A 24,159-nucleotide genomic window follows, 5' to 3' on the forward strand; every position below is an offset into this window, starting at 1 on the left:
TTTTAACTACATAGGCCAGAGAAATGAAGTATTTCATTTTGTCCCATTTTGAGAGAGTTCCCAGACTTTAAGGACAATTAAAACCCTATTTAGTCTCCCTGTTGTGTTTGAGGACAACAAGTTCTATAGATGGGTTTACACAGGCAATTCAACACTGACATTTTTAATTGAAATATATTGCTTTATCCCAGCTCAAATTTAAGGTGACAGGATTAATTCTTGTGAGGCCTAAAACCATATTTTTTGATCGGATCTTGGAACAATTAAAAATTCCATGTTATCTTGGCATTAACTGGGAGTTGTTAGTTATTCTTTCATTTTTATTAAGATAGCTCTCTCTTCACTTGACTTTAGGGCAAAGTAGTATGTTAGCTTTCCACTTATAAACAACACCCATCCTTTGACAAGCAAAGTAATTCAGACCTCCCTATCCATGTGACTATAGGACTCAATTGGCAGAATATATAAAATTTGGGGAAAATTATTATTGGGTTCCATGGGCTAAAAGAGCCAAACAGCAGCAATCTACTCCTGCTCCAAAATCATTTCTTTCCTGCTGCTGTCTCCTCCTCATGCTTGTCTGCTCTCCAATCAACCCAAATTGCCCTATTCATGTCATGTCCCTCAGCTGCAGTTCTTAAAAACACATTCTGGCTGCAAGAAGCACAGTGAATTCACAAGGAGCCTAGTGCCTTCCCTCACAAGCTCTGGGTCGAGGAACAGGCTATTGCAAACTGAGGAGAGACATCTTCCTGGCTTTTGGGGCAAGCGATACTGATCATATTGCTTTCATGGGTAATAAAACTTGACGAGTGGGTTTGGTTGGGCTAGGACCAGAATGGGGCCAAGAGAATATTTTTCCTCTAGGTATATGGAGACAGCACTTTGGCAACTACACTCCTGTAGTAGCTTCTCGGAAAGCACATGCAAGACCTGTTGTCAGTCGGCATTTTTCTGTCTGCAAATGACAGAAACTCACCTCAAAGTCACTTTAGAAAATGGGGTAACAAAATACAAAATTAAACTATGGAACAATCCAGCCTGGAGGAAGCAGGAATTGAGGTGGCTTCTGAGACTTCAGGGACTCAGAATTCTCTTTTCTTTCTGCTCTCTCTGCCTTTTGTTGTATGTTGGCCTTGTCCTCTCAAAACAGCTTTTCACTTGAGCCTGAACTACAGCCACTTAAAGCTCCAGACTCACAGCTACCCAGCATGGCGTCTTGAGAGGAAAAGCTCCTCTTATATTATTTCTAATTTGGAAAATGTTTTGGAAGGTCTCTGATTGACCCAGCCTGAGACCAATCACTGGCTGAGGAGAAGAGTATGTCACGGTTCCCATTCCCACATGTAACAGTACAGTGTAGAATCTGAAGATCAACTGTGATCTCATTAGAGAGGCTGGGCAGACAAAATAATAAATGCCCACTTCAGTCTCATAGTATCCAGCCAGCGAAAGAGCACATGGGACTAGCACCATCAAACCTCTCTTCTCTATTTCTTACAGAGTGCTTTACCATTTTCAAAGTATTATTTTTAAGTGCAGTGTCTCTTGAATTCTCAAATAACCCTGTTATTATCACTATTTTCCAAATGTATAAACTTATATAAAGTACAGTTGTAAAAAGAGATTTTATCATCTTCCCCAAGTAAATGGAAAGAAGTATTCAAATCTCAATCTTTGAAGCTCTGACCCCAAGCTCTTTGCATGAACAATATAAGCTAAGGAATGCATGTTGCTAGTAACCCACTATGTGCTAACGGGAGATCAAGATATTTTCATTGTCTGTGACTCTTCACAAATACAGAAAAACCACTAAACACGAACAATAGTTTTCACCAAATATTGAGCCAGAAGAAGGAGAAAGGGAAGGAAAAGAAGTGGGAGAAAAAGAGGAGGAAGAAGAAAAACAAGCAAACGTAAAACAATCAGCTTAGATTAGCTCAATAATAATAAACAGTCTAGAAATATTACACAAGTATTTCACATAAATTATTGCATTAAATGCCACAATAGCATAGAAAGAAAAAAAATTCATTTCTATCTTGCAGATGAGCTTTAGGGAGGTTAAGAAACTTTCTATAAACAGTAAATGTCGGGGTTATTTCTAAATGTCAGGTCATCAACATTTTGCCACAGAGGATATAACCCTGGTTACTGATCCTTCATTGCTCTTCGAATGTTTTTTAAAACACTTTTACAGTAGAATATCTAGTGTTTGAAAAATCTCAATGGAAGTTGTTGGCAGGATTTCAATGTTAGGTGGGTAACAAGACCTCTTGAAATTTCATACAAATTTTTGTGTGTGTATGTCTGGTGAGAGGGGCCTTAACTTTTACCTGATTACCTAAAACTCTCTAACACATCCCACAATAATAAACTTATAAGCCAGTTTGTTTCCCTTGCTGTACATTTAGTTCAAGCCAGATGCAGTGGCTCATGCCTATAATCCCAACACTTTGGGAGATAAAGGTGGGAAAATCACTTGAAGCGAAGAGTTTGAGACCAGCCCAGGCAATATAGCAGGATCCTGTCTTCCCCCAAAATAAGAAAATTAAAAATTACTCTGGTGTGGTATTGCATGCCTGCAATCCTACATACTCCAGATGCTGATCGAGGTTGGAGGATGGCTTGAGCCCAGGAGTCTGAGGCTACCATAAGCCATGCTTGCACCACTACACTCCAGTCTGAGCAACAAAGCAAGACTCTGTCTCAAAAACAAACAAAAAAATTCAGTTCAGTTAAACACACATCAGTTGAGCACTCACTGTGGCCAGCATCATACTTAAGTGCCAAGGGGGCTAGGAGCTTTGACTCTTGTCTTCAAAGATCACAGCTGACACTCAATGCACGATATCATTTCTTTTGTTTCTGTTATAAATCAGACTGTATCCTGCTGATGATAAATATGTCTATATGATTTTATTCTGCCCCAGACCAGCCTTATTTTGAAATTCTCCAAACTGCAGCTAAAATACCACTATCTCAGTGCTCAGTGTTTACACGAGTGGGCTGACTCTTCAGTATGCTCCTAGAACACAAATAGCTTTCAACAGATTTGCTGCCTCCCAATAGCTCCTTCTGGCCATGTTCACTTTAGCTATAGTGCCCATGAAAAACCTGTACATGTGATGCACTAGGATTTCAAGTGGGCATCAAGAGCAAGGGTGGGCAGAGCCACACAGTGAGAAAAGGAGGCCACATGATGCATCTGTTGATTGCTATAGAGTGGCAGCAGTGGGCATTGCTGGAAAGAGGTTGGAAGACTGCCAGCTGCTCCTTACCATGTCAGGATAACAGGAGGGGTGTTAAGAATGACAGGAGTCATTGAGATGTACAAAGGAGTTGGTGTCTGGGTGGTGGTGCGGTCTAGCAAGAGAGAAGGGCTGCTATCATAGCAGCTTGAAGTCTGATTAAAGTGCAAATGCCACGTAAAGAATTTCTTCAAAAGAAAAGCACAGTAATAGCAATATATCGAAGTGTTTGGGGCTATTCATTTTCAAAATACAGCCTATTACACAATGAAAAATAGGGCACCTGATAGAATAGATAGAGGGCCTTTTGAGACAGAAAATATCAATAGATAAGATCATACCTGTAAGTAGAAAAGGGCAAAGGGATTCTGAGCAGCAAGTATTTGAAAAGTACTGTTCCAGCCCTTTCTTTTATAGTTCAATATTGCACCACCACATTCAATACAAAATTCAGTAGAGTATTATATTTCAAAGTCTGGCCATATTGAAGTTACCTAAAAGGCAAGGAAGCAAAGTCTTTCATCACCCTCATTGTGAATGTGACAGACTTTCAAAGGAAAACTGCCTCTGTTTCTGATAGTTCATCCCCATTTCACAAAGATGTGTCGGGATCAGCCTGTGTCCCTGCCCTCACATGCACTGCTTCCCCGACTGAATCTACTTTCCTGCTTTCACGTGCAAGCCTGAGCCTGGACTTCCCCAGGGACTGGAAGTTGCTTCAGTAGAAAATATATTAAGATGCTTCTTTGTGAAGGCAGATGGTTTGCTTCCTGCCAAAGCTGCTTTACTTCTGCTGCCTCATGCTTGTTTCTTCACTCCATAGTTGGGTTTCTTGACCCCAAAATAGATCAGAAAGTCAGTTTAAGCCAGACTTGGTGATGTGCACCTACAGTCTCAGCTACTCAGGAGGCTGAGGCAAGAGGATCCCTTTAGCCCAGGAGTCTCAGTCTAGCCTAGGTAATACAGCAAGGGCCTGTCTCTTTAAAAAAGGAAATCAGTATAATAGAGTAGAAAGAGATGGAATTCACAGTAGAGAAGACAAATTCTAAATCTGGCTACTAATTAGAAAGATGAGTTTGGCCAAGTTACTTAGCATCTCTGAGCCTAGGTCTCTTCCTCTTACAGTGGGGGTATTCGTTTTAGCGCAGTGCCTGTCAGATCCTGGTTTGTGTGTTGTTTTTGTTGTTGCTTTGGCATGTTTCGCACCACCACTCCTTGATTTTCTGCTTTCCTTTCAGCTCCAGTGTAGTGCCTCATTCATGTCTGCCTGCTCTGCTGTTGTCTTATATGTGTTCTTCTGGTTTCATCCACCTGTCCCTTGTGTTGTTCCAACCTATATTTTGTCTACTAAGGAGAGTTAAACTTTGGATAGATCTTTTGATGCTGCCTTGATCACTGCTTTTGTGTGTGGTGGCCAAGAATAGAAGCTGCATAGATCTGCTACAGGGAGCAGAACTGACGACAGCCCCAGCTGCTGCCCTGCTGCCTCCTCTGCTGCATTCGTGCCAAGGCCTTGCTTCCTGCAAGCTGTCCCAACCAGTGACAGAGTATGATGACCACACTGTGGTAGCTAATTTTACAAGTAAATTTAAACAGATATTTGGTCAAACATTAGTTTAAATACTTCTGTATTTCTAATATGAGATTATCATTTAAATCATAGACTCTAAGTAAAACAGTTGATCCTCCATGTTGTCTAGTATTCATCTAGCAGATGACCTTTGAACTCAATCTGCAACTCATCCCTGGTTCTCCACTTTGCCCTGAAGAGCACATATACCAATTCCCTTAAATCGCTCTCTTTCTTTTTATGTGTATAAACATACACACATCCTATCACAGATATGGATGTATATATGTATATGTTTGTGTGTATGTATTGCAACCTATGGGTTCTGTTGTCCTGGAGAACCCTAACAAATACACATACCAAAACAGGTCCATTCTAGCAAGATGTGAACTCCTTCAATGCACAATTTTAACTTCAGAACTCCCCACGGGCCCTTGCTGAATCTCTCTGGAATGGCGCTGTTGCCTGTGACCCTTTATACCTGATATTCCTTCCTCCCTCTCTCCTTCCACGTGTGTCAGGTCCGCATCATGGTCAGAGTGCATCCCACTTAGGGTGCTCCTATGAGGAACCCCACGCAGTGCACTCCTGTTCCTTCCACAGAGAGATCTCTTGCAGTTGTCGTCTGTTTTAGTGTTCATTTCCTGGTAAATTTAAACTAATGCAATGTGCTTGTTCCTCTGCTCTCAGTCTCATTTCTTGTCTCCAGCTTAGTTTCCCACTACTCTTCTGCATGGTCTTGAATACAACTTTTCAAGCACTAACAAGCTGTTATTTATCTTGGGTCAAGTGCTTATCCTACCTTTAATATCAAAGCCAGGACTTGCTAACTTAGCTACACTGAACACTTTTCAGATCCCAAATGTGCCAGATTCATGCTTGCTTCGGGGTCTGATCCCAATTTCCCCAATCTCCAACCCTCTTCTATCAGACTTTTATCTTTGAATTTGAATACAAATTTCCCCAGGAAGCCTTTCTCCAACCCCTAGACATGGGTTGTATGCTATTTCTCTGTGTTCCTATAACTTCTTGCGCCTTCCCTAATATAGGGCTTATTCTAATTGCTTATTTACTTCTCCAGGTTTCCCCTTCTACTCTAAACACTTTGAGATGATAAACAGTGCTTTGATCATTATTGTCTCTTTAATGAGTGGTTCCGTAGGTGCTCAAAAAATATTATTAAACAAATGAACTCCAAGTTATGAAAATGTCCAGAAAAGGTGATTCTTTATTTCTAAGACTTGGTATAAACTGAGTTCTTAAAAATAAGCTCTTAGATGATTGTGTGTGACTTCCAAGAAAGCATTAAAGGCCAACTCCTTGAGTTCTTGTTTATTTCAGGGAGTAAGCTGGGGTAGAGCAGGGAAGGAGTTTAGGAACACTTCCTTTGCTAAAGAAATAGTGTCTAGTCCCAACTAATACCAGGTTTTAAGCTGCTTGTTAAGAAGACATGCATTAAAATGTGTAGCAAGGCATCTGACACACAGTAGATTTTCAATACCGACCAATAGCTTTCAATCCTACTTTCCCTCCTTCCTTTCCCTTCTCTGATTTCATCTCATCACCTTTCATTGTTGTTTGATAGCTGCAGTATGGGCTAAGTAGACATTGCTGTGGGTGACAGGGCAGATAGTCTTAAGAGAGAAACTCACCTCTTCCATTGCTAAACCTTTCCTACCCCTCACCCCCAATGCATCACAGCTTGAAATCTGTGAGTACTTAACAGAGTACCTTCTAGTAGCAAAGCATATTCCTAGATACTGAAAAGGGGAAAGGAGATAAAAATGTTTAAGACAAAAATCTCTGCTTTTTATGAATTTATAACCTAGGGAGGGGGATACACACACATAAATTAATTCAAATACAAGAGAGACTGTGAAAACTGCTTTGAATACATGTTCACACACCATCTCTAATGGGATCTTATGGAGAAAGTTTAATCTCAGCCCACCCCTGTGAATGTGTAACCCATTTGATACCTTGCTCAGTAGTTGGTATCTAGCTCAGTGGCATTCCATGAAGGAAGATCTTAATGTTAAATATGAATTACATAAGCATTTTCCCTCATTTTCATTTAAATTCCATGTTATTTAATTTCATTGACTTCCTAATATTATGGGCAAAAGTGAATACAAGTACTCAACTAGTTTGTTTCAATATTTCATTTTTTTACCCTCTTCTAACAAATTTCCTTTCTCTCCTCTCCAAATGAAATCATCCTGGCCTTTTTCATCTCTTCTCATGTGCATCTAATCATTGCACTCACACCTCTGTAGACCTTTCCTACAGTCTTTTTGCTGTGAGCGGATCCTTTACTGAGATGTTCACAATGACTGCTAGACCTTTCTTCTGAAAGGTTATAGTTAATCCAAAATCTATTAGTGTTCATTTGTAGCTTAAATTATTCCTCATGATATAAAGTGCCATTTTCTTGTCTTGGCTCAATTTTATCTGACATCAGATTATTCAACTACCTAATTTTTGTTGGGTCCTTGTGGAGTTCTTCAAAATATTCCCCACTCCTGACTAGCCTAAATAATTCTCTGTTACCAACACATTTTGCAACCTCATTATTCAGAAGCATTTCCAGATTGATTGGTGTTAACATATACAAGAAATTCAGTTCCAATACCATTCCCTGGTGCACCTTTCTATTAACCTCCTTTCAGACTAACAACATCATTTATTCCAACCTTTTATTTTCATTGTTGTCCAGGATTTTTTAGCATCAAAGATTTACAGACAAAATTTTACCTCTCCCCTCAAGGGTCCTACAGAAGGCTGAAATGGATTCTAAATGTTTTTTGGTTAGGGGCTTGATCAAAAGCCTTTTGAATGTCTAAATATTTAATGCCCACTACTTCTCTACACTTCAGTATTTTGTTAACTCTTTCAAAAAATTCCAAATAGATTAGAGAGGCATGATTTATCCAGTCTGAAGCTTACATGCTATCCACCTGGGTGTTTTATAACCCTCAGTAATGATTTTATCAGCTATTTTTTCCCATCCTGCAGGTAACGCTCATTGGTAAGTAATCCCCCAGGTAACTCCAAGCTCGTTATTTAAAGATGGGCATTCCTGCCTGTTTGTCCAGACAAACCTAATGGAAATTCAGACCAAATAACATAAAACCTGTTTTCTCTCTGACATATCCAACCACTACCCTAAAACACCTTGGGGCATGTCAGAGCAAAAGAAAGTCTTAGTTCAACTATTAAATATACACCATGTACTTTGCCTGCCCTCAAAGGAACATTAAGCTAGATTTAGTTTAGATATAAGGAAAAATTTCCTGACAGGTCTCTTTAGCCCCCAAATGGGTATGGAGGGAGGCTATGAACTCTCTTTTTCTCAGAATCTCTTAGACTAAGTCTTCATTCTTCAGACATGGCTTCCTAGTAGTCCTTCTGAAGAGGGAAGAATGTAATAACCACTGGAAGCCACCTCTCAGTTATATTTTATGATTGTTTTTTGAACTCAATAGATCTTAGAGGGGAAAAAAGGAGAGCAAACTTGCAGCATATCTCACAGAGCAAACTGAATGATAGCAGCTGTCAGAAAGTACAAACAAGTTAAAACATGTATTTAAATTAAAACTGAAGTACCCTCAAGGTGACCCAACTAAATTTGCTGAAAGGATGAGAGGAATTGACAAAACTAATCAACAAAGGTAATCACCTGAATATACACTAAGTGCTCCAGGTGCAGCCTTGCAAAAGGACCCTCCACCCAGACAAGGGGGGCTCACATGGATAGCAATCAGAGAAACAGAGAAACACCTGAAAGAGGAGTGGACACAGAGTAGGGGGAAGACAGGAAAAGTGGCAGAAGATTGCTCTTTCTCTTTCCTTTTTTGACTTCTAGTGGTTCAAGTTCATCATAGGAGTGATAATTTTATGTTGATAATAATTGACAATATGTGCATAAGGAGTGGCTGTATCAGTGTACTGTGCTCAGGTGGGGAGATGGACGCAGGAACAGAAGCTGAAGAGTGATCTTTCTAGAATGCAAATTAGAACTATTTTCTATTATGAAAATAATTTCTTGGCTTCCTACTGATCTATGAAAGAAGAATAAAATATTAACAGGACGATTATATATTTTATCCAGGCTTTGCTACACAATTTGTAGGGCCCCTTGTTCAAAAAGCAGGGGAAAAAGCACCCTTAAATGCCAAACTTTGTTTTTCTTCCACTTTTCTTCTCCTTACCTGCCAGTGTGGTTTTTTATTTGCCATTTCCTATTGGGTTTTTGTCGAGCATGGAGATGTCTTCCCTCTCAGGCATCTCCCATTCTCATAGGCCTGACTCCCAAACCTACAGCTCCAGGTTACACGTAGGGTTTTGCCACCTCTGTGCTGGTACCTGGATTGGTTGAATAAGAGGCTCATGAGTTACACAGTTCCATGTCCCACCCAAAGAGGCCACTGGCCACTTAACAGACCCCAGTCCTCCCCTCAACTGGGGCAGAGGCTGGCAGCAGTTGGTTGCCGATGGCAGGGAGCCAGAGGCCAGGTAGCGCCTGCAGCAACAGAGGGTGGAGAACCTGCAAGAGACATCTGGAAAGATGAGACCATGTAGGACCCAAGTTTCCAAGCCTCTCTTTCCCACACACATTCCATTGTCTATTGTCCCACAACCTTCACTTCCAAAACATAATTTAAAGAAAATTTTAGGAATTTCAAGACAGTGACACAGGGCATTAAACCCCAAGTTCAGGGCCCATGTGAGGGTGGAAGCCCGTGTGACTGTACGAGTTATCTTCCCACGAAGTCAGCCCTGACTTTTAAACCAAACCTTAACACATTTGAAAGTGGAACTGTACACTAACCAGATAGGATTCTGAGATAATGGAAGTAAGTAGGCAGAGTTCCACGCATATCAGGACACTTTAGTTGCCCCAGAGAATTTCACTGTATGATCATATAATTATTTATCTAACCATTCTTTGGCTTAATAATATTTATTCAGTTTGATCATAACATTTCACTGTTGCAGACAATATTTCAGTAAATACCTTTGGACAAGGCTAAGTATGTTGTGTGGTATTTCTCTAGTAGGGTGATTTTCAAACTGTGGAACACAATCAGTGTTATGAAATCAATTGAGTGGCCTGGGACCAGAGTGGAGTAGATTGGGTTGAAGTAGAGTGGCATTGAATAGAATGGTGTAGAATGGAATAGGATAGAATAGAATAGAATCAAAATAGAATAATAGAATAGAATAGAATAGAATGATTCTATCAAATGAGATGCAGATTATTTTATTGTGAGCTTTTACTTCAGTTATGTGTATGAATATGCATATATATATTGTTTTGCAATGTAAAACAGATTTTTTGTTAGTTTATTGTTTTGCTCTGCTATGGATTGCTGCAAAAAAAAATTTGAAAGCACCCTGTCTAGAGTTTATAAGTGAAAGTGGAATTGCTAAGTTATAGGATATTTTTGACTTTTGTGGATATTGACAAATTTCTCTCAAAGGCAGTTGCTCCAATTGTCCCTCTTTGCATCATGTAAAATGTTCTGATTCTCCACTTTTGTATAATCAGATATTTTTTGCTAACTTGATGGATAGGAAATTTCATCTCATTTAGATATCCATGCTTTTGATGAATGAACAGCTTTACACTTGTTTATTGGTCACACAAGTTGTCTCTTTTAAAAATTGTCTGGTAATATTCCCTGCCAATTTTTCTCTTATCTGTGAATTATTTTCAAATGTGTACATCCAATAAATATACTTACATGTTTGTATATACGTATTTTTAAAAAAAGTATTTATAAAAATTGTTCATGTTTGTAAATGGGTCTTTGGAAAAAATAGATATATTATCTAAATTGAGGTACTGGAATACATACGTAGCCATCAAGCAACAGTTGTTCACATATCTATTAATATTTTATCTAAGTGATGTCTCAGTTATGAATAGCTGTGTTAAAAATGCACCATTATGACTATGGATTTTAAAGTTTTTCCTCATATAATTCTGTCAAATGGAGTTTCACTTATTTTTAATTTATATGTTTGCACACACACAGTATTAGAATTTTTATCTCTTTCTATCATTTTCCCCATTATATTGTTAAGTGTTAATAATTAACTAATTTAATTGATAATAGTTTATAATTTAATGTTTAGTTTCATATATGTAACCATACCATCTTTCTTTTGGTTATAATTTTGTTCCAACACTTTACTGTGAACATTTCTGTGTTCTTACACTTTATGTGTTTCTTGTAAATTGCATCTAGTTTCATATAGATTTTTATCCATCTAATCATAGAATTCCTATTTTTAGATAAGTAGATATTATTTCAATTATTGTAATTCTTGAAATACTTGGAATTATTACTGCCATTTTAATTTTGAATTTTCCATTTCTCACTCTTCTCACTTATTTTCCCTCCTCCATTGTCTTCTAGTAGACAAATCAAATTCCCTTGATCACCTCCCTCTATTCTTCTATTTGGTCTCAAAGTTTTAGATTTATTATTTAATGAGTACTTTTACATTTTACCACCTTTTCTTAGCTTGATGAAAACTAAACAAATCAATATTTATATTCTTCTAATAAGTACAAGAAGCTCTCCTTCTTATATCAGGTAAGTTTCTTCTAACTTCTTTTATACTTGTCTCAAACTATTAATGATGATTATTAATTTAGAGCGTTTATTTAGATTTCCCAATATGTATACCCTCCTTTTTTTTGTTTGCCATTATTTCTTATATTCCCTTCATGTCTTCTTGGGTAATTCTTTCAGTAAACATCTGTCGGGGTAGAAAATCTTAGCCTTTGTTTTCTTGCAAATATCTTTATTTTATTCTCAAATTTGAGTGACTGCTTTATAAAATTCTATGGTGACAGATAATTTACTACAGCTGTTTTTGACATTTATTATTGCTGATGAGAAGTCTGCTGTCCGTCTGCTGATGCTTATTCTTTTGCAGATTAACATTTTCTTCTCTAATAATTTTTAATAAGTATCTATGTTCATGAATTGATGATGTTTTAGCATGATGTATGAGTTTGTATTTCTTGTTACTTTTTCTTATGATTCAGTGTGCTTCTTCAATGTGAAGACTCATACATTTTTGATGCTAAAAAATTCTTAGTCATTTTTTGTTTGAACAGATTTTCTCTCCATTTACTTTATTTTCCTCTTCTGGGACCTTTTAAAATATATACTGTGACTTTTCATCCAATAATCTACATATATAGGTATTATTTTTATATTTCTTATCTCTTTACTTTTCTGCACTACCTTCTAGATAATTCCTTCATATTTTTAGTTTTCAGTTCATTAATTGTATATCCAAAGGTGTCTACATATAATCCTGTTCAGTTGCTTTTTAATTTCTATTAATGTATTTTTTATTTTCAGAAGATCTGGTTGATTATTTTACATAATACTCTGTCATTTTTATATAGTACACTTTCTCTTCATGATTTTATTTTCTTTAAAAATATATTTAATCATGTTAAACGTACTTGTTTACTGTCATTCAAATTATTCTTTTTTCTTTAGGGACAGTTATTTCTATTTCTTTGAGTTTTAGTTCTTGTTTTTGTTATTTGTTATGGCTAGTGGCTAATCCAGGTTTTGTGGGTCCTGACATTTATATAATTTTTAGGGCCTTAACCACTCCCGCTTTCATTTGTTTCTTTCTGCCTTCTGGAAACCTTGCTTTCTTCTATTTGAATTTGATAGTAGAGTGAAAATCACTTTTTGTTAATGATCAAACATTTATATCTTCTGTGATTAAAGGAGTCTGTTCAAGTCAATTTGCTTCACTCTATCGCTGGAGCCTTTACCTCTTTTTGTACCCTAATACTGTTTTCCATCTTTTAACTCATTTGCTACAGCCATGCTGACCTTCCATTTCTTTAATTCATCCTACTCCCTCCTTGCCCCTGCTCCTGATCATTACCCTTGCAGGGAATACTTTTAACTTCTAACCTTTTTATTAATCTGGGTTCAAATGTCAACTCCTCAAGGAAGTTACAGACCCACACCAGGTCCCTTGCTCACACATTCCCATTTTCCCATGCACATTTCTTGCCATAGCACTTGTCATTTGCAATGATACATTTCAATTATTTATTAATATCTGTCATTTCTGCTGAAATATGTATTATGGTGTAGAGTGTAGAATGGGATTTCTCCTTTGATGAGAGGTTAAGGGAGGGGGAATGGTGACTAAAACTCATGAATGAGGACAAAAGCACCCAATATGCTAAGCTGGAGGCTCTACCAGCATAGATTCAGCACCGCAAATCAGAGTATTCCAGCAGTCACATGCACTGTAGTATTAAAAGTCTATTATACTTTTGATTGTAATCTGCATGGCTTTGCTAAGATAACTAACATTTTTCACCATTAAGTAACTTCAGGGTTTAGCTTTGACTATGTGTTTTACATGCATGATCTCATTAATTTTCATAAGCAATCTTAAAGGCCAGGGTTACTTAAATTCTGTTGCTTGTTACTAAAGACTTTTGACTAATGCAACCTGTAAAATCTGAACTTGTAGATGGTGAAATTACTGTATTTCAAGTATATACACCTTAGTATTATTCATATTACCAGTTTGATTAATTTGATGAAAGGAAGAGAAATACGTAACATACAGTGTCAAAACCCAGAATAGCTAGATAACACCTCTTTGCATTATGAGAAAAAGCGTGATACATTTTCTTTATAAAGAAAGTTCTATATTGTTTGTTGAAAAATGCATTAATTTTTGGCAGAGGTTGGCTTCAGATATTTTATATGGTTGCATATTGAGATACAAATAGTTTTAGATTTCAGAAACTAGTAAAATTATAAGCAACACACTACAAATGAACATCTATTGTTAGCATGATTTCGTAAAAGAAAAGGTCTTTTTAACATCAAAAAGGAAGGGAACACATAATGGCATAATCTCAGAATTAAACATGGCTATTTAATTTGAATACATTTATCTCCCAAAATGTTACCTCATTTCCCTTCATTTTCTTATTTCACCAGAGCCTGGTACTTCATTAAGAACTAATATTTAGGAACCACTAGTGTAGAAAAGGAAGTTGAACCCCATGTGGCTCAGACAAAGGATCTTAAAGGTTAAACATTAAGAGCCATTTCTATTGAAGATCAATCAGGAAAGATGAATCATTTCTGGCTTTATAATGGGATCTATTTGCACAGAGCTTTTCAGGAATGCACTATGCAAAGAGAGGTGCAGCTGCATCTTTTTCATGTGTATCCCTGTTGGCAGCAGAAAAGCATAGATATGTAGATATCAATTACCTTAGTCTATAATGGCAAATGACGTGCCCTTCTTAATTTCTTCTTGGAAAAGCTTGCTACAAGTGCCGTGTTATTGCATTCTCCTAACACATCTCTGAATTCTAGATGTACAATGCTGAGTGCCACCCAGTGCTTTGTAATGCTTTCTTCACAGCTGGCTATTTTCAGCTTCATTCTTCACGTTTGTTTTAGCTCTCAGACATGTCAACATGTTCCCTTCAGCACTACATATCGTAATAGATCTCTCTGAAAGTGACAAAAAAATTCTCATAAAAAATATCCATGCAAAATTATAACACCACACTTTAAAATAAATGCTGTCTTGACTGGTTAACATACTTCCAGAAATATTCTAAAATAATTATTTTCATGCCCTAATTTCCTCATTTGGCTTTGAAGTACTTTATTCTCTGACCTTGTTGTAAAGAAAATGATGTTTCACATATGCTTCATCCTTCTTTGGGAAGAGACAGCATCGTTACTTTTTGAGCATCACAGTGATACATGAATTGCCATTAGGGAGGGCAGCATATTCTCCCAGGGCTCAAACTTTTCCCAGTACCTTAGAAAGTGACATTCATTTCTATAGGTCATGAGAGTAGCTTTTACCTCACAACATCGTATGAGGTCAATGCATCTGAATAACACATGACTAAGAGGAAGAAAATGGAATGCAAAATGTTATCAGTGCCATTCATGTTCAACAGTGACTACAGATACAAAAGGAGAGTGGGTGGGCGCCATAGAGAGGGCAGTCCACAGGGACAGAAGGCCTATGGAGAAAAACTACTACCTCTTTGGAACTAAACATCACTAAGTGGTGCAGCATTTGATGAGAAGAGCTTATGTGAGCAGCATTTTTTATCCTGAAATTTTGTTACTTTTTTTTTTTTTGGTCTTACTCTTTTTTTCTAAGACTACATTTTGGTCGGTCCTTTGAAAATAATTAAGTTTGCGAGGAATGTAATGTTATTTCATTGAAAGAAAGTATATCTATTCTGAAACGTTGATGTTTATATGCTGCACTGTATTTACTAGGGAAGAGATTTGTGTCATATTTGAAATAGACTTATAACAATTTCCTGGAGATGATAACTGCATGGTCACAGATGTCAGGACCCCACATTATATGTGTATATGTGCATATGTCTGTGTGTGCCTATACACATATGTATACATATCACATGCATACACACAGATTAACATTTTTAAAGTACATATACTTTATATGTATATATACATGCATGTGTGTGTGTGTATATATATACATATACAGGCATACTTAAGATACATTTTATATGCATATGTATATATACATATGTGTGTGTGTGTATGTATGTCTGTGTATGTGTGTGTATGTGTATATATATACACACAGCTTTTATATGCACTGGGGAACCAAAATATTTATGTGACTTACTTTATTGTAGTGGTCTGGAACCAAATCCACAATATCTCTGAAGTATGTCTGTATGTGTGTGTATGTGCATGTGTGTGTGTGTGTGTATATGTGTATATATATATATTTGTGATTCATGGGAACAGATCAATATATGTTGATATTTTGATCTCTTCCCATGAATCACAAATGTTCTTAAGGACATCTAGAATGGTGCATCCTTTCCAGAAGATTTTCAATGTACTTTGCTCAGACCCATCATAAAAGTCACTATGGCAGTTAAAGCCTTATGAAGTGATTTTCTTAAATAATAAGACTTGAAAGTAAAAATTATGCCTTGATCTGTGTGCTGCAGAATGGATGATTTGTTAGCAGGCATGAAAACAACATTAATCTCCTTGTATATTTTTATTAGACCTCTTGAGTGACCAGGTTCATTGTCAATGAGCAGTAATATATAGAAAGGAATCTTTTTTTCTAAGCAGTAGGTCTCAACAATGGGTTTAAAAGATTCAGTAAATTATAATGTAAACAGGTGTGCTTTCATCCAGGCTTTATTGTTTCATTTTTTGGGCACAGGCAGAGTAGGTTTAGTGCAATTCTAGGGCCCAAGGACTTTCAGACTGGTAAATGAGCATTGGCTTCAACTTCAAATGGTCCTTTGCCCCTAATGAGTCAGACTGTTCTTTGAAGCCAGGTACGGACTTCTCTCTAGCTAGGAAAGTCTTAGATGGCATCTTGTTTCAGTAGAAAGCTGTTTTGTCTACATTTAACACATGTTGTATAGTGTAGCCACCTTCATCAATTATCTTAGCTAGATCTGGATGACTTGCTTCAGTTTCTTTCTTAGGACTTGCTTCTCCACCTTGCACTTTTATGTTATGGAGATGGTTTTTTCTTTAAACCTCATAAGCCAACCTCTGGTGGCTTTAAATTTTTCTGCTGCAGTTTCTTTGCCTCTCTCAGGCTTCATAGAATTGAGGAGTTGGAACTTTCCTTTGAATTAGGCTTTGGCTTAGGGGAATGTTGGTCCTGGTTCGATTATCCAGACCACTCAAACTTTCTTCTTTTCAGCAATCAGACTGTTTTGCTTTCTGGTCATTTGTGTGTTCACTGGAGTAAAACTTTAACTTTTGCTTAAAAGATTTTTCTTTACATTCACACCACAGTTAGCTGCTACAAGAGGCCTAGCTTTTGGCCCATCTCATCTTTCTACATACCTTCTTTACTAAGCTTCATCGTGTCTAGCTTTTGATTTAAAATAAAAGACGTGCCAACTCTTCCTTTCACTACAACACTCAGAAGCCTTTGTAGAAGTATTAATTTCCCTAATTTCAATACTCTTGTGTCCCAATGAATAGGGAGGCCTGGGAAGGGAGAAAAATGAGGCATCAGTTGGTCAATAAAGCAGTCAGAACACTGAACAATGTTTAAATGAACATAGTTTGTAGCACCCCAAAACAATTACATCAAAGATCACTCACTACAGATCACTATAATGGATATATAGTAATAATGAAACAGAAATATTGTGACAATTACTAAAATGGGACACAAAGATATGGAGTGAGCATGTGCTGTCAGAAAAATGGCATCAATAGATTTGCTTGACGCAGGGTTGCTGCAAACCTCCAATCTGTCAAAAGTGTGCTGTCTGTGAAGTGCAATAAGCAAAGCACAATAAAATAAGGTATCTTTGTGTGTGTATATATGTATATATACATTTACCCTGAAAGATTTATACATATAATGTCCTTATAAGCTTGAACATTTTCCATAAAGTGTGTAATAACCCTTGCCTTCATGCCTAAGTAAAATGTTTCCAACATTCATCTGGTCATTTATTTATTCCCTAAGAGTATATGTCCCTACTTAGATTATTTTCCAATTTTTTATGTTTATGAACTAGTTTTCTATGGGTATATGGAGATAAATTTCAAAATAAAAATTTTTTTTTGAATAACCACAAAAAGTGGTTATTCATGACAATGTTGGCACTGTCCAGTCTAGGATCTTGATATTGTTCATATACTCAAACATGAAAATCTACTTCATGTTAATGCTCATTAATCTAAGAGTGAATTAAGCATGAAGGTCAGCTAAAGTTATATTGGCAAATGACTTTTCTGATGGCTCACTGAAGAAATTATTTAGAAAATGTTATTTCAGATGATCTCTTTTTATTTTTTTTTTTGAGACAGAGTCTTGCTCTGTCACCCAGGCTGGAGTGCAGTGGTGCGATCTCAGCTCACTGCAACCTCTGCCTCCTGGGTTCAAGAGATCAAGAGATTCTCCTGCCTAGGCCTCCCGAGTAGCTGTGACTATAGGCATGGGTCAACGCCTGGTAAATTTTCTTCTTCTTTTTTTTTTTTTTTTTTAGTAGAAATGAGGTTTCACCATGTTGGCCTGGCTGGTCTCAAGTTCCTGCCCTCAGGTGATTTGCTTACCTCGTCCTCAGATTATCTCTTATAACTGAATGTCAGAGAGTTGATAATGTTAAATAAGGAACAGGAGGTGCCCTAACTTTTGACTTTAATTATGGTCATTTATGAACTGTTGTATGTTTTCAGAAAATATGTATGTTGGGTTCTTCTCTCAAAAAATGTCTTGTCTAGTAGAGAGACGGCAAAACCAACAAACATTTATAACTCAGAGTAGTAGAGGTAAGCTTCTCAAATTGAGGGGCATTTTGTTCCCTGGGGGATGTAGGAAAGGATATCCAAGATCCTATCTGTATCTATAAAGACTAGGAGTTAACCAGGAGAAAGCATATGTTCACTAGAGAACTGTAAGGACAATGACGTTGCACAGTAAATATTAATATTCCTACTTTCAGGAGGAAACTGAAGCTTGAAAAATACATACAGCTACCATAAGGTAGAGGCAGAATTTGAGCCCAGGTTCCAGTTACTCCAAAACTCATACTATTACCTCTTCTTTATATTGACCATTACATACCAAATTTTCTATTTAAAAAGACAGTATTTAATGCTGTGATTTAGTGTGCTGACCTATATACCTATAGGCAGTTCTTGAATATTCTGAGCTGCACTAATACTGTTCTCTACAGCTATTACAGATACATATGTATGCTATACAAGTTATAAAAGAAATAATAAAGAAATAAATTTACAAGGTGCATGCTGTACTTTGATGATGCCAATTTATTTTCTTTCCCAAATGTTGCTAATGTCACTGTCATCACTACTGCCAGAGGCATTTCTGTATAACCTGTTAGCTGTCATGCTCATTTAGAAAAGGAAACCTATCAGTACAACAGGACAGGAGTTTCCTCCCACCCTTCTTCCCAGGATGAGCTTCATTTCAACACGCTGTTTGTTTTCTCCTAATTGTAATTGAATGCATCTTGGTCATCCTTCGGCGACTGCATTTCACAATCTGAGGTTGACATCTCATATTCATCTTAAGCATAGTAATGGTACCAAATGACACACATAATAACTCTGCTTAAAGCTAAGTTAGTTTACTTAAGGAGGGGCTTGAATCTGAAGAAATCACCTATCTGGCCTTAGTCTTACAAGCGCTTCCACAAATGTAGGGCTCTTATCTTCTGGCTCTCATGCAAACTCAGTGAAGAAATTAAACAACATACATTGGAAACACGCGGTACTCGGGAGATATATTGGCTAAAGCTGGCTGAGTGGTTCAAGCCCTGCAAGGCCAATGGCAGCAAGAGAGAAGGTTCTGCTCCTCCAGGATTCATTGATCCCTGACTTAGAAGTTCTGGGTACCCAAACAAAACCTCCACGTGCATTCAAGATTAATTCTATGTCACCTTAAAAAATAAGGAAAAGATGAAGAGAAGAGAGGAGATAGCATTTATGGATGGCACCATATACACCAGGCTCTGTACTGGGCATTTTACATAATAAATTATCATATTGAGTCCTCATAACTCTATTAGGAAAGTATGATTTGGCTTATTTTCTCATTCGGAAGGCCAATAGTTGGCCAAGGTCACATGTCATGGCAGACCTATGATTCTCATTTGTACCTTATTCAATCTTCTTTTTGCTGTATATGGTAGGCAGGTAATTTGCAGTGGAAGGCAAGACTTGTCCTGGTGAAATCTCTCTGTCACTTCCATTTCCATTCTCCCTGTTTTCCTAAAGTACCTTTTCCTGCACTTGCTCATTTCGACCTCTACTAATCTGACTTAGCCTGTGGCTTCTGTGTCTAGGCCTGTTTAATTCAAAAGCTTCAATCCGTGATCACTAAAGTTGGGACTTATGTCAGGATTTAATGTTTTCCAGGTGCTCAATTGAGAAGACAATGTTCAGCTGCCGTTCTTAGGTTGGTAACAAGTACAACAGAGGGACCACTCTAACCAAACGCCCAACCTTATTCTTCACTGGGACTTCTGTCCTGAGCCTGCTGTGCTACTGCAATGGAATGGGCTAGATGATGGGGAATGTCTCAGGGAACTTTCTCTTGCCCTTTGAGGCTGATCTCAGAACCAGCTCCTTTGCTAAATCTGCCCACACCCTGGTGTTCCTTTTAACTGTTTGAAACTAAAATTACCATCCAAGCAAGACACAGCCCCAAATCTCAGGTCTCCCCATTCTAATTGAAAATCAACAAAAAAGAATAGAAGGAAACATAGGGAGTAATTAGCATTTCTGGATATGTAAAAATGGAAAAACTTTTTGTGTTTCTGAAAAGGACATAAGGAAAAAAGTCACAGGCAAAAATGGGATGTGTTGGTTTTACTTTTGTTGCTATTACAGTTAAAAGAAGTCCCAGTTTCAGCTGATCCCAATTTCCTTGTCTCTTTTTTTCTGTCTTAGGACTTCTAAGGGAAGAAATGCAATTACAAAATGCACTTCTAAAAATGCTAGATTCGGGGCAGGCTGTCTGGGCTGTCCCTTCCAGCCTATAGGCCTGCCAAGATGATGCACTTATTTATTTTCACTGCTGTAATCTTAGCCTCCTCTGTTTTCTAGTCTGTCTGAAATTTAGCAATCTCTTTTATACTGACTATTTGTTTTTTAAAATGGCTGTCTTCTTTCTTGTGAATTTTAACAAGTTATTTCTCCATTTAAAAGCCTGCTTTACTATCTCCCCACCCTCAGAGCAATGCTCCACTATATGCTACCTGATGAGATTTACCCTACACAGCTGTGGGTCTGAGTAGACGGGCCCTTAAGTACTGAAAATGCTAGGAGTATGACCAGGAAATCTTAATAACCCTGAAAGTCATTGGGTAAATGTAATCATTGCCACCGTTCTATTGTGGCTGAATACATAATTAGTTCTCATCTGTGGTTGTATTCTTATCAGAGAGTTATGGAGGAACCTGTTATCACCAATCATTATTGTAATAGAGATAATTGATGTGCAGTTCAAATATCAGTGCTTGGCTCCCTAAGGAAAGCACTCTCAATAGACTATAACAGTTTAGTACGTAAGATTTATTTCTTCTAGCAACATTTCTTTTCCAGGTGGTATGTGGTGAAAAACAAAGAAACAATAAAACACAAGAAGTCTTGTTATTATGATTCCCTTCTTAAAATGCCCAAAGAGCTCAAGAATAGTATCTTGGGAAAATTACTGTGTGTCTGGAATTTTGCCAGGCAATAAGGACCCAGAAATGAAAAGACACAGCCCAGAGTTACATGAGAAAGATAGGCTTGAAAAGATATCATCATAATATTCTGTACTAATGCCATATTAGCACGTTTCAAGGTATTATTATTATACAAAGGATTGAGAAGTCAGGGAACACTTCAAGGACTATATCTTGTGTGATAAAATATGATTTATGTGAATTGGGGCTAAAATACAGGAATATACTACGTAGGAGAATCAGCAGCGAAGATTCCAGAGTGGATTCTCTGGAGAGAAAAGGAAAATAAGTAGGGTATTAGAGGTAATCAAAACACAAGGCAACTGCCTTCTACCCTAAGGAATGGATAAGTGTTTAGAACATGTAGTTACAAGGTAGACAGTAGTTTAAGTAGACAGATACCACTGCTTGAATAAACTGTGGCTTCCTAGAAGTCAGAAGAGAGACAAACTATATGCCTGCTTAGACTCGTGAGGTTTTTTGCTTGGCTCCAGGTATGTACTATCTTGAACAACAGGCTTTGCAAAAAATGTTGAATGTCAGGAGTTTAGAACATAGAGGTTAGAACAATGTTAAATGGGTTGATTACAGTATCTGGTTTGAGTGTGGAGGCAAGAGTGGTCAGATGAGGATGATTGATATGGACAAAGTAGAAATTTGGGTTCTGGTTAAAGTGTAAAGCTAAGTATGAGGGCCAGAGGAGAGTCAAAAGGAAAGGAAAGTGGGAAAGGCAGGAAAAGAGAACCGCCTCCTATATGCAATGCACTGTAAAGTGTTTTCTGTGCCAGAATACTAGGAGAGTGTATTAGACAGTAGGCATGTCGATTCAGAGGTCTTGAAAGTAAAGTAATGTTCAAGAGAGGAAAATGCTTGGTGTTTCACGTGTCTTCTACTTAGAATCCCCAAGCCAAGAATTACTGATGAGTAATATCACTCTTCCTGAGTCTGAATTTGGCCTCGAGATCCTTCTTAACCCAGCAATAGTCAGTCATTAACAATTCATTGATATTGATATGAAAGATAAAATTTCATTGCTCTCTTTGACTTGGTAACAATTCATTGAAATTGGAATGTAAGATGAAACCCCTTTGCAGTCTCTGACTTAAGGTGCTGTCTGTGCAGGTAGGAACTATTAATTTTCATTTCCTATTCCATTTCCTTTTGCAGTCATTTTTGTGACAAGAGATTATTCTGCAAACTGTGTTTTCTACTGATGCCAAAGTCTTCACCTCTAAAACTAACCAATATTGTAATGTGGGGGTTTGTGGGTATCCACTCATTTTAGGCAGGAATGCTCAAGGAGTTTATGCAACTTATTTCCCTAAGGGGACAGTGAGCTTCACAAGGAAATTCCTACGTATTTTACATTCTCCTCAGTGCTTTGCCCCATTCAGAGTACACAGCAGGCACATAATAAATACTTGTTGACTTAGTTGAATTTCAAACCTTTCATATAAGCCATTATGATTTAGCTAAAGAATGTTATAGCCTGTAGAACGGCTAATTAGAGCCAATAATTTGACTGACCTGTGCTAGTTCTGAAGCACTTAGTGGTAATAATACTGTTTTTGCAAGATGGATATTTTACTGTTGAGCTTGTCTGGTTTGAAAGGCTCACTGTTTTATGGTCTGTGTGTGGTGATCATTTGGAGGTAATGATCAAATGGGGGTTGCCCAAATTGATCATTATAACAGGATTCCACTGTAATTACATTTCCATAAATGATACTCAAATTCACTAGGGAAATCAACAACCCCTTGGTGTGCCTACTTCCAGCACTGATTACAAGTTCAGGTTCTATAGCACTTTCTAAACAAAAGGTAATTAAAATTTTACAACCCATAGTTAAGCCAAAATAAAAAGGCAGCTTTTTGTTCTAGATTCAAAAGTACTGCTCTTTGTAGACAACAGCAGAAGAATACTATTTAGAAGAATAGACAGATGTTTGGATCTGTTACAAAGTAATGCATACATATTACTGAGACATAGACAGTAAGTAGGTTGGAGTCAGGGTCATGGGTTCAAATCCCAGCTCCTTTATTTCTATGTCTACATCATCTTGGTTGTCATTCAATCTTCTGAGCCTCAGTTTCCTCATCTTTAACGCAGGAATAATATAGTTTCTGCTTTATTAGGTTTTTGAGATAACTAAATGATGTATTGCTTGTAAAGCACTAGTACAACACTGGCTGGACATATTAGTAAGTGCTCAATATGCCTTAGTTACTATTGTTGTCACTTAGTTAGATTTTGCTTGTTTGTTTTTTGGTTTTGGTTTTTACAAATTCAGCCCTCATCTTTCCCTGGTGACACTGTAGGGAACATTGTATTTGTCTGTTTGTTTGTTGTTTGTTTGCCTTACAGTGAATTGAATGTTTCCAGTTCCATGTATACCAATACCTAGTACATTTAGTTTATTAATTCTTCTGTTCTAGAATTCACTGGCTTAGGCTCCATATCTCAGACATATTTGATCATGTTCATTTCCAGGCAGTGGGTTTGTCTACATTACCAGATTAACTAGAATATTCCATCAACTTCAGAATCTTATTATCCTAAAGCACATATCACCATAAAAATGTAAAAAAAAGGCCATGGGATTATTCTAATGCACATTTCTATAGCACATTCCTACAAAGGATGTGGGGGAGTGAGGGTTTCACCTCAATTTAAATACCATTATGCCATCAAAATAACATTTAAGATAATATGCCAGCTTCTGAGCCTCTTTCAAATAAAAGGAATGGTTGTAAAGCATTTCATTTTAGTAGAGAAAGTAATCTATTCAGCAGAATTTCAGCCAAGAAAAATCATCTTCTAGATAGAAACAAACAAAGGGTTAATGTGGTGTGTGTCATCTTTTGCCACCAGTATGATCTGTACCACAGAGGGCCTCATCAAAGTTTATTGCTGAGCCATATTACAAAATCCAAATATCAGTAAAACCTCTTGTAACGATACAAAAAGGACCAACTGTCCAAAGCTCCAATATGTTACCTTTTTGTTTTTAACAAGAGTACTTTATACTATGCAGCCATAAAAAAGAATGAGATCATGT

Source organism: Aotus nancymaae, unplaced genomic scaffold (assembly GCF_030222135.1).
Source record: "Aotus nancymaae isolate 86718 unplaced genomic scaffold, 86718_ANA_hifiasm-v0.15.2.pri h1tg000007l, whole genome shotgun sequence".
NCBI classification, from domain to species: domain Eukaryota; kingdom Metazoa; phylum Chordata; class Mammalia; order Primates; family Aotidae; genus Aotus; species Aotus nancymaae.